Raw genomic sequence first — 8911 nt, forward strand, 5'->3', positions numbered from 1 at the left:
TGCTAAGTGTGAATAATGATTTATTTGCAATTGTAACGTTTATTAGGGTTGAGTTCTGAACGTTTGTAAGATGGAACAAGTATGGAGTAGTGTGTACATTTGCACCAGAGTCCAATATATTAATACAATGTATTAGTTCAGTATCATTACAATGTATTGTATTGATACATATGTTTGGATTGTAATTGAACTCCTCAATGACTTCTTTCACATTGTCAAATGAGTTCATGAAGTTGTCTACTTGCATGACACCTTCCTCTTGTACTTTGAATGCTGAAAATACATTGGATTCAGCAGATAGAGCAGATTGAACAGGTAAGCTGCTAGAACTTGATACTGAGGCTTCTACAATTGCAGACTCTAGCATTAGTGTTTCATTAACATCTTCAATGAATGCTGTTTCGTTATTGTCTCCAATGAATACTACTGTATTAAGTGCAGGTTGAGACAGTATAGTAGTAGTAGTAGAAGCAGTAGCTGTTTGCCTATGCTTTTTCTTTCAAGCTTCCATTGTTTTGCTTGTTGGAGGATTTCAGCAGTCTTTTGACATATGCCTGTACTTATTGTAGTTGTAGCATTTAACTTTATTGTAAGGCTTCGTTTTGCCTTTAGCTACACTTTTGCCTTTTGTTTGTAGGCTGTCTTGTTCAGTATCTTGTTTCGTTTGAGAGTACTAAGAATGATACTCAGTATATGCATTTTGTAATTTGTGTATCAGCTTAGCTAGTGTCAGAACGTCTTTCTGAGCTGCTGTAACTGTTGGTAGTTGATTATAATAGGTAATCTGCCTGTCTAGCATTGTTGCTACCCATCTATACTCATGAGGAGTAGCAAGGTTAATTGCTAAGATGTATGTATTGTTATTGGGGGCTTTATTATGTACAGACAACTGTCTGTAGATTTGTTCAATGTTGTCTAACATCTTATCAAACTGTAATACATGCCCTTTTACTGTAAACAACATAGATATGTCTACAGCATGTGTCATCATTGTTTGAACATTGTATTGTTCAGAAAGTGCCTTCATGAGACTTCTAACACTTGTATGTGTTGTGAAGTTTGTATAAATTGTATCAGTTATTGTTTTCATTATACAATGATACAAAACGTTACCTGTATGTATGCCAGCATCATTGGAGGAAGGGGGATTGTGCTCTAGATGGTTTAAGAGCATCATGGCAGCAAGTGCACTGTGTATGCACAAGCACCATATCTTGTATCCCTTTGCACCAGCCAACTTTTCTGTTCCCTCAAAGAACTTCATAACATTAGAGTCCTTCATTGTAACATTAACAAAGGTATGCATCATAGACAACATTGTAATGGGTTTGGGGGGAGATGGAGGTCTTGGGCTTGGTGGTCTAGTAGGAGGTGAAGGCATTCTGCAAGAGTGAGTGTGTGGGGGCATTCAATGGGCACCAAGACTCATAACCTTTTAACAAGCATAGTAGGAGTGCCCCAAGTACTCTCTCTTATTGAGACATCAAGCAAGTATCTACCTTATATACTACATAGTGAAGTCTGATAATCCGAGACATTCCAAGTGCAGTAATTCTACATAAGGCAATTGGGGATTTCCTAATCCAGAGTGCAATCTAATACATACCTTTCATTCTTAAGTACATACACTCTTCTTTTTCTCTTTAGTATTGTTTTCCTCTTTAGGTATGAGCCACCTTTGTTTCATTTCTAGTATATATAGTTTTGATCTTTCACCTTTGTTGCACCAGTTCTTATTCCTGACTATAACAAAGGTGAGTTCTTACATATACATAGACTAGTTCTTATTTCTAACTATAACAAAGATACCTTTGTCCTGTCAGCATTCTGTGTGTGTTAGCAAACCTGGAACTTAACAGAATGTGTTTGTAACAGTGTTTAGCACTTCCCTAGTACTGTTCCATAATTCATTGTATATTTTAAATATGTAAAGTAATGTTTCACTACTTTGTAGTAATACATTTAGGGCTTTTGTAGGTAGCATGCTAATTGCTTAGTAATATAAAATATGTCTGACTGTGTACAATCTGCAACATATCTTAACAATCCTACCATATTCATGTATAGTGTTGTTTCATTATTACTTTCATTTGTATTGTATGTATTGTTTGTATTGTTAGATAGATCTATTCTAGGAGTAATAAGCATTCATAGTGCCTTTTTGTTTTCAAAGTGGTAACACTTGATTATACTTTCAATATAATACTTTTGCTATTAGCTAATTGTTTGTTAAGGTCTATCTTAGCTTATTTTAATACTAAGTAACCAATGTATTTCATTACTGTTAGTGAATGTAATGTATTGTCTTAATGTATGTTTAAATACTGTTATTATAGTAATAGATTCACTAATAATCATAATATTGTTGATGTGTATAAATGTTACAAGAATTGTTTTATTATTTTGTTTCTTATAAAATACAGTGTGATTGTAATTAGCTTGTTCTAATCTAATCTTAAGCAGTAGTTCAGTAATCTTCTTGTACTATTGTCTACCTGCTTGTTTCAATCTGTATAACACTTTATTTAAGTGTAATGCTTGTCCAGGTTTAATATCTGTAAGTAGCTTGCCTGGCAGCAGTTTCACATAAATGAGTTTGTCTTCATTTAGTTCTCTGTAAAGATATGCAGATTTGACATCTATCTAATGTATTTTGTAGTTCTTAAATACTGCCCAAGATAACAATAATTGTACTATTGATAGTTTTGTTACTGAGGCAAATAAGTTGTTAGAATAGAAGTATATTCCATTCTTTTGAGTGTATCCTTGCACTACAAATTGTGCTTTATATTTGTCTATTCAGCCATTAGCTAGTCTTTTGATTTTATAAACAAATTTTGTTCCAATTATATTTGTATTTGTAGGGGGGATAGTATATATCTACACGTTTTGTTGTTAAAGTGACTGTATTTCATCCTTCATAGCTTTGATCTACTGTTCTTTGTCTATGTGTGTTATAGTATTGTAATACATATATGGATTGTTATAGATTTTGTTGAGGAATTTGTTAAATTCTGTTAGATACATAACTAGGTTTATATCATCTTTGTAATTTAAACCTATAGTTTGTTTAGCCAGTCTTTACTCTTGTGTAGAGTGTTGTATGACAGGTTCTTTGTCTTTATTATTGTTATTAGGAAGAGTTTTATTATTGTTTAATGTATCCCTATTATAATTATTCTCCCCTTCAATTCTAGACATTAGTTTGTCTATGAGTTGTATGTTGCATTCAATAGTAACTTTATTATAATGGCATACTAAATGACCTTTACTGTCAGTATTATAACCTAGCCATTGTGTGTATTAGCCTCTAGGTTGTAGTTTATGTGTTTGTTTGTTCTGTATAATACAATATGTACCAAATTCTTGTATATTATCTATTTGATAATGTTTGTTATACTGTTTGCAATATGGTGTTACAAAATTAATAGTAACTCTTAGTGTCCTGTTATGAATAAATGTTTGATATTGTACTGTATATACCTAGAATTTCATAAGTAACTTTGCTGATAACAGACATGTATATATACTGTTAAAGATAGTCTTATACATATGTTCTGTAACTCTGTTCTGCTACAGTGTATTATGTACTGTTAATCTACATATTGTTCCTTGACTTTCAATATATGTAGTGAAGTCTTTACTTAGGAACACTGTATCATTATCACTTTAAAGAGTTTTAACTCTTATACTGTACTGTGTAAAGAGTCTTGTTGTATGCTTTACATATTCAGTGAAGGCATCACTTTTATACTACATAGGTAGCATAGTTACTCATTGTGTAGCATTGTCTACAATGGTAAAAAGATATTCATACTTTCTGTAAGCTTGTACTAAGGCAGGTCCCCAAATATCAATGTGGAGATAATCTCTATAATATTGTGTAAGAGGTGTAGTTTGTATTTTTAGTTTTTCATTGTATTGTATGTTTGCTTTGATACAATCTGTACACTGTGCATTTTTATTGTCTATTATCCTTTGACTTATAATCTCAGAATACTCTTGTATGAGTTTGAAGAAGTAATTGAAATTAACATAACCTATTTGTTAATGTAAATCAATAATAGTGATTGTGTTAATAGATTGTTTATTATGATGAGAAACTATCATATACAAGTTATTTTGTACATGTATTTCACTAATCTTTGTATGAGTAGGAGAATAAATAATACATTCATTGTTTGCTTTTGTTAAAACATATCCTGCTTTGTATAATAGCACTTCACTAACAAGTGTAAAGTTCAGATTAGGATAATAGTATACATTTTGTAGTGAAATTGTATTCACCTTAGTATGCTCATCAGCTTTGTCTTATAGTTTTATGTTAAATGTCATTACTCTACTTTTGCTAAGTGTGAATAACAATTTATTTGTAATTGTAAAATTTATTAGGGTTGAGTTCTAGATGTTTGTAAGACAGAACAAGTATAGAGTAGTGTGTACATTTGTACTAGAGTCTAATATATTAACACAATGTATTAGTTCAGTATCATTACAATGTATTGTATTAATACATATGTTTGGATTGTACTTGAACTCCTTAATGACTTCTTTCATATTGTCAAATGAGTTCATAAAGTTGTCTACTTGTATGACACTATCCTCTTGTACTTTGAATACTGAGAATATGTCAGATTCAGCAGATAGAGTAGATTGAACAGGTAAGCTGCTAAAGTTTAATACTAAGGCTTCTACAATTGCAGACTCTAGCATTAGTGTTTTATTAATGTCTTTAATGAATACTGTTTTGTTATTGTCTCTAATGAATACTGCTACATTAAGTGCAGGTTGAGACAACATAGTAGCAGTAGTAGAAACAGTAGCTGTTTGCCTATGCTTTTTCTTTCAAGCTTCTGTTGTTTTGCTTGTTAGAGGGTTTTAGCAGTCTTTTGACATATGCCTGTACTTATTACAATTGTAGCATTTAACTTTATTATAAGGCTTTGTTTTACCTTTAGCTACACTTTTGCCTTTTGTTTGTAGGCTGTCTTGTTTAGTATCTTGTTTTGTTTGAGAGTACTGAGAATAATACTTAGTATATGTGTTTTACAATTTGTGTATCAACTTAGCTAGTATCAGAATGTCTTTCTGAGCTACTGTAACTGTTAGTAGTTGATTATAATAGGTAATCTGCCTGTCTAGCATTATTACTACCCATCTGTACTCACAAGGAGTAGTAAGGTTAATCACTAAGATGTATGTATCATTATTAGGGGCTTTATTATGTGTAGACAACTACCTGTAGATTTGTTCAATGTTGTCTAACATCTTATCAAACTGTAATACATACTCTTTTACTGTAAACAATGTAAATATGTCTACAGTATGTGTCATTATTGTTTGAATGTTGTATTGTTCAGAAAGTACCTTTATGAGACTTCTAACACTTGTATATATTGTGAAGTTTGTATAAATTGTATTAGTTATTGTTTTTTATTATATAATGATACAAAATGTTGTCTGTATGTATACTAGCATTATTAGAGAAAGGAGGATTGTGCTCAAGATGGTCTGAGAGCATTATAGTAGCAAGTGTACTGTGTATGTGTAAGTACTATATCTTGTATCCCTTTACACTAGCTAACTTTTCTGTTCCCTCAAAGAACTTTATAATATTAGAGTCCTTCATTATAGTGTTAACAAAGGTATGTATTATAGACAACATTGTAATAGGTTTGGGGGGAGAGGAAGGTCCAGAGCTTGGTGTACTAGTAGGAGGCAAAAGTGTTCTGTAAGAGCAAGTATGTAGAAGTATTTAATAAGTACTAAGGCTTATAACCTTTTAATAAGTATAGTAGGAGTACCCTCAAACTCTCTCTTATTAAAACATTAAGTGAGTGTCTGCCTTATATACTACTTAGTAAAGTCTGATAGTCTAAGACATTCCAAGTGTAGTAACTCTACATAAGGCAATTAGGGATTTCCTAATCTAGAGTATAATCTAATAGACAGTCTGTTTCTTAAGAAGGTAAGGATAGAGATTAGGAGGCTAAGACACTACCTCTACTACCTGCTCCTTTACTACTACTGACAATCCTACTAATTACAGAACACTTTGTACAATCAGGGACACTGACTGTAAACAGGAGTACTAATAGTACATTGTGTTACAATTCTCTACTCTTGTACTTTCAGTTCTAAGAGTTCTACACCCTTCTATACTAGAACTCAGGACTTCTGTCCCTTAAGGGTGCTGTCTATAGACTATATGTATACTGACTCTTACTACTACCCCTCCTTACTTTATCATTCTATTCCTTTGACCACCCTTTCATTCCTTGTTCATTCTATAGTCTCTTACTCTTTGTTTATCCCTTTATTCTTTGTACCTTTATCTTTAACCTTCCTTTCTTTCATTCTTTATAGCTTATTATTCTTAGTAGCTTATACTCTCTGAGTACTCTTGTATAGTTTAGTATATATAAGTATATAAGATCAGACTAGTTCTATAGTCTTGATCTTGTCTACTCTAGATAGTCCTATACTTTTAGACTTACTCTATATACTCTACTCTTGTCTTACTCTCTCTCTCTCTCTGTTCTACAAGTTCTAACTATGTTCTAGTACTTGTGTTCTGTATTTCTGTTATGTAGAATAGTTGTAGTCTGGGTCCCCTTACTAAGCCTTCAGGTCCCCTCTATACTGTTACTAACATCAGATTAAGACTACCTATTACTACCCTACAACTCTCCTTTGTTTTAGGCATAGGTTAGAACAGTAGGGTTTAGAAATCTGTAAGATAGAGTTGATACAGAGTACCCAAATAAAGTTAATAGAAGTCTTAGATTGTCTTAGTAGTATGAGTAAGATTCTTAGCAGGTTCCTAAGTACATTCTTCAACTAGGTATCCCTTCTAGTAGACAAGGAACTCCTTACTATTGTCTATTCTCTAGAGGAGTAGTATTAATATCTTCTTAGTACTGTACAGAAGTTTGAGATTTAGAGTAATCACTTTAATCTCTAGTACTTCTAAGTGTCTTAGAAGCTCAACTACTACTAAGCCTACTAAATGTTAGAACTGTAGGACTACAACTTTGTACTGACCTACAAACCTGGAACACAAATGACAAAAGCTGATTTACTCTTAAGACAAGTAGGTTATGAAAGGAGGGAGAATGATAATGAAAATCTTGTTCTCCTAGACAATTCCCATTTTGTGTTCAAGACAATCTAAGAGATCTGACTCAAATCTGAGAATGTTGACTTTGTCACCTGTATACAGTAAGCTCTGAGACACATGTAGGACTAGGTTGTAGTAAAGTAGTTAGAGAAGTAGGCTAGGGATTAGAAAGAGGATAAGAATAGACAAGCTTACTAGGAAGGCTAACTGTACATTCTGAAGGATTAGAAGCTGTAAGAGGACATTGTCTGAGCTTATTACAACAATCTAACTGTAGGACATTTAGACTGACACAAAACACAGGAACTCATTACTCAGAACTACTAGTAGCCAGGAATGTAGAGAGAAATCCTAAAGTATGTGACTGGTTACAATACATACTAATAGACTAAGGCCTACCAGACAAGGGTTCAGACTCTCTTACATCTGTATCAGATTCTAGATCACTCTTAGAAAGAAGTCTTAGTAGACCTGATTAGTAAGCTACTCAAGTCTTAAGGTTATAATACTATCTGTATAATTGTCAACCAATTCTCTAAGCAAGTCTATACAGTTCTAACCTAAACAGAACTCACTTTTAAAGGTATAGTGTGTATCTATTAGGATTATGTCTTCTAGTTGTATAGACTCCCTCAGAAGCTTATTCACAATTGTAGACTGTAATTTGAGTTGAGATTCATATAGGACTTGTATGTACTTCTTAGAATTCAAGGGAACCTTTCTACTATATATTACCTACAGACTGATAGTTAAACTAAGTAAGTTAATCAGAAGATTGAGCTCTATCTTTAGATGTTCATTAATTATTAGTAGTCAGACTGGTCTGAATAGCTAGCTCTGGCAGAATTTGTGTACAATAACTAGTAACACTCTACAACAGGACAGTCCTTGTTCTTCCTTAATTATAGGAGACATCTGTACTAGGGGACAGTTCTGAATCAGAACAGTAGTTCTGAATCTACAACAGACTTTGTAGAACAGATGTATAAGACTAGGGAAGATGTACAAACTCTTTTAGAGAAGGTAGTATAGGTAATGAAGCAGAACTATAATTGGAAGAGATCTGTGACTAAGGATTACTAGCTTAGGGACAAAGTTATACTAGAAGCTACTAATCTGACTACAGATCACCTAATAAAGAAGTTAGACAACAAGTACTTTAGACCCTTTGTTATTAAAAAGAAGGTTAACACCTCTGTCTACAAACTCTAACTTCTAGCAACATAGAAGCACATACACCTAGTGTTTAACAAGGTTCTACTGTCTTAGTACTATGATTCAGGTTTTCCTTCATAATAAAGACTCTTACTACCTCTACCAGAACTTATTAGTTCTGAACCAGAATACAAAGTAGAGTATGTAATAGATACTAAGCTAGTACACAGGAAGCTCAAGTTTCTTATCTACTAGAAGGGATACTCAGTTGAAGAACACACTTAGGAACCTACTAAGAATCTTACTCATACTATTAAGGAAATCTAAGACTTTTATCAACTTTATTCAGGTGCTCTGTATCAACTCTGCCTTACAGATTTCCAAACCCTACTATTCTAACCTATGTCTGAACTGCTGACCAAGCCTAATGTTTACTAATCAGGATGATTAGTTTTAGAGGAGGAGTAATGTTATGATTCTCTACTCTTGTACTTTCAGTTCTGAGGGTTCTGTACCCTTCTGTACTAGAACTTAGGACTTCTGTCTCTTAAGAGTGCCATCTATAGACTATATATGTACTGACTCTTACTACTACCCCTCCTTACTTTATCATTCTATTCCTTTGACCACTCTTTC

The sequence above is a fragment of the Fomitiporia mediterranea genome (genome assembly GCF_000271605.1).
Source record: "Fomitiporia mediterranea MF3/22 unplaced genomic scaffold FOMMEscaffold_9, whole genome shotgun sequence".
NCBI lineage: Eukaryota > Fungi > Basidiomycota > Agaricomycetes > Hymenochaetales > Hymenochaetaceae > Fomitiporia > Fomitiporia mediterranea.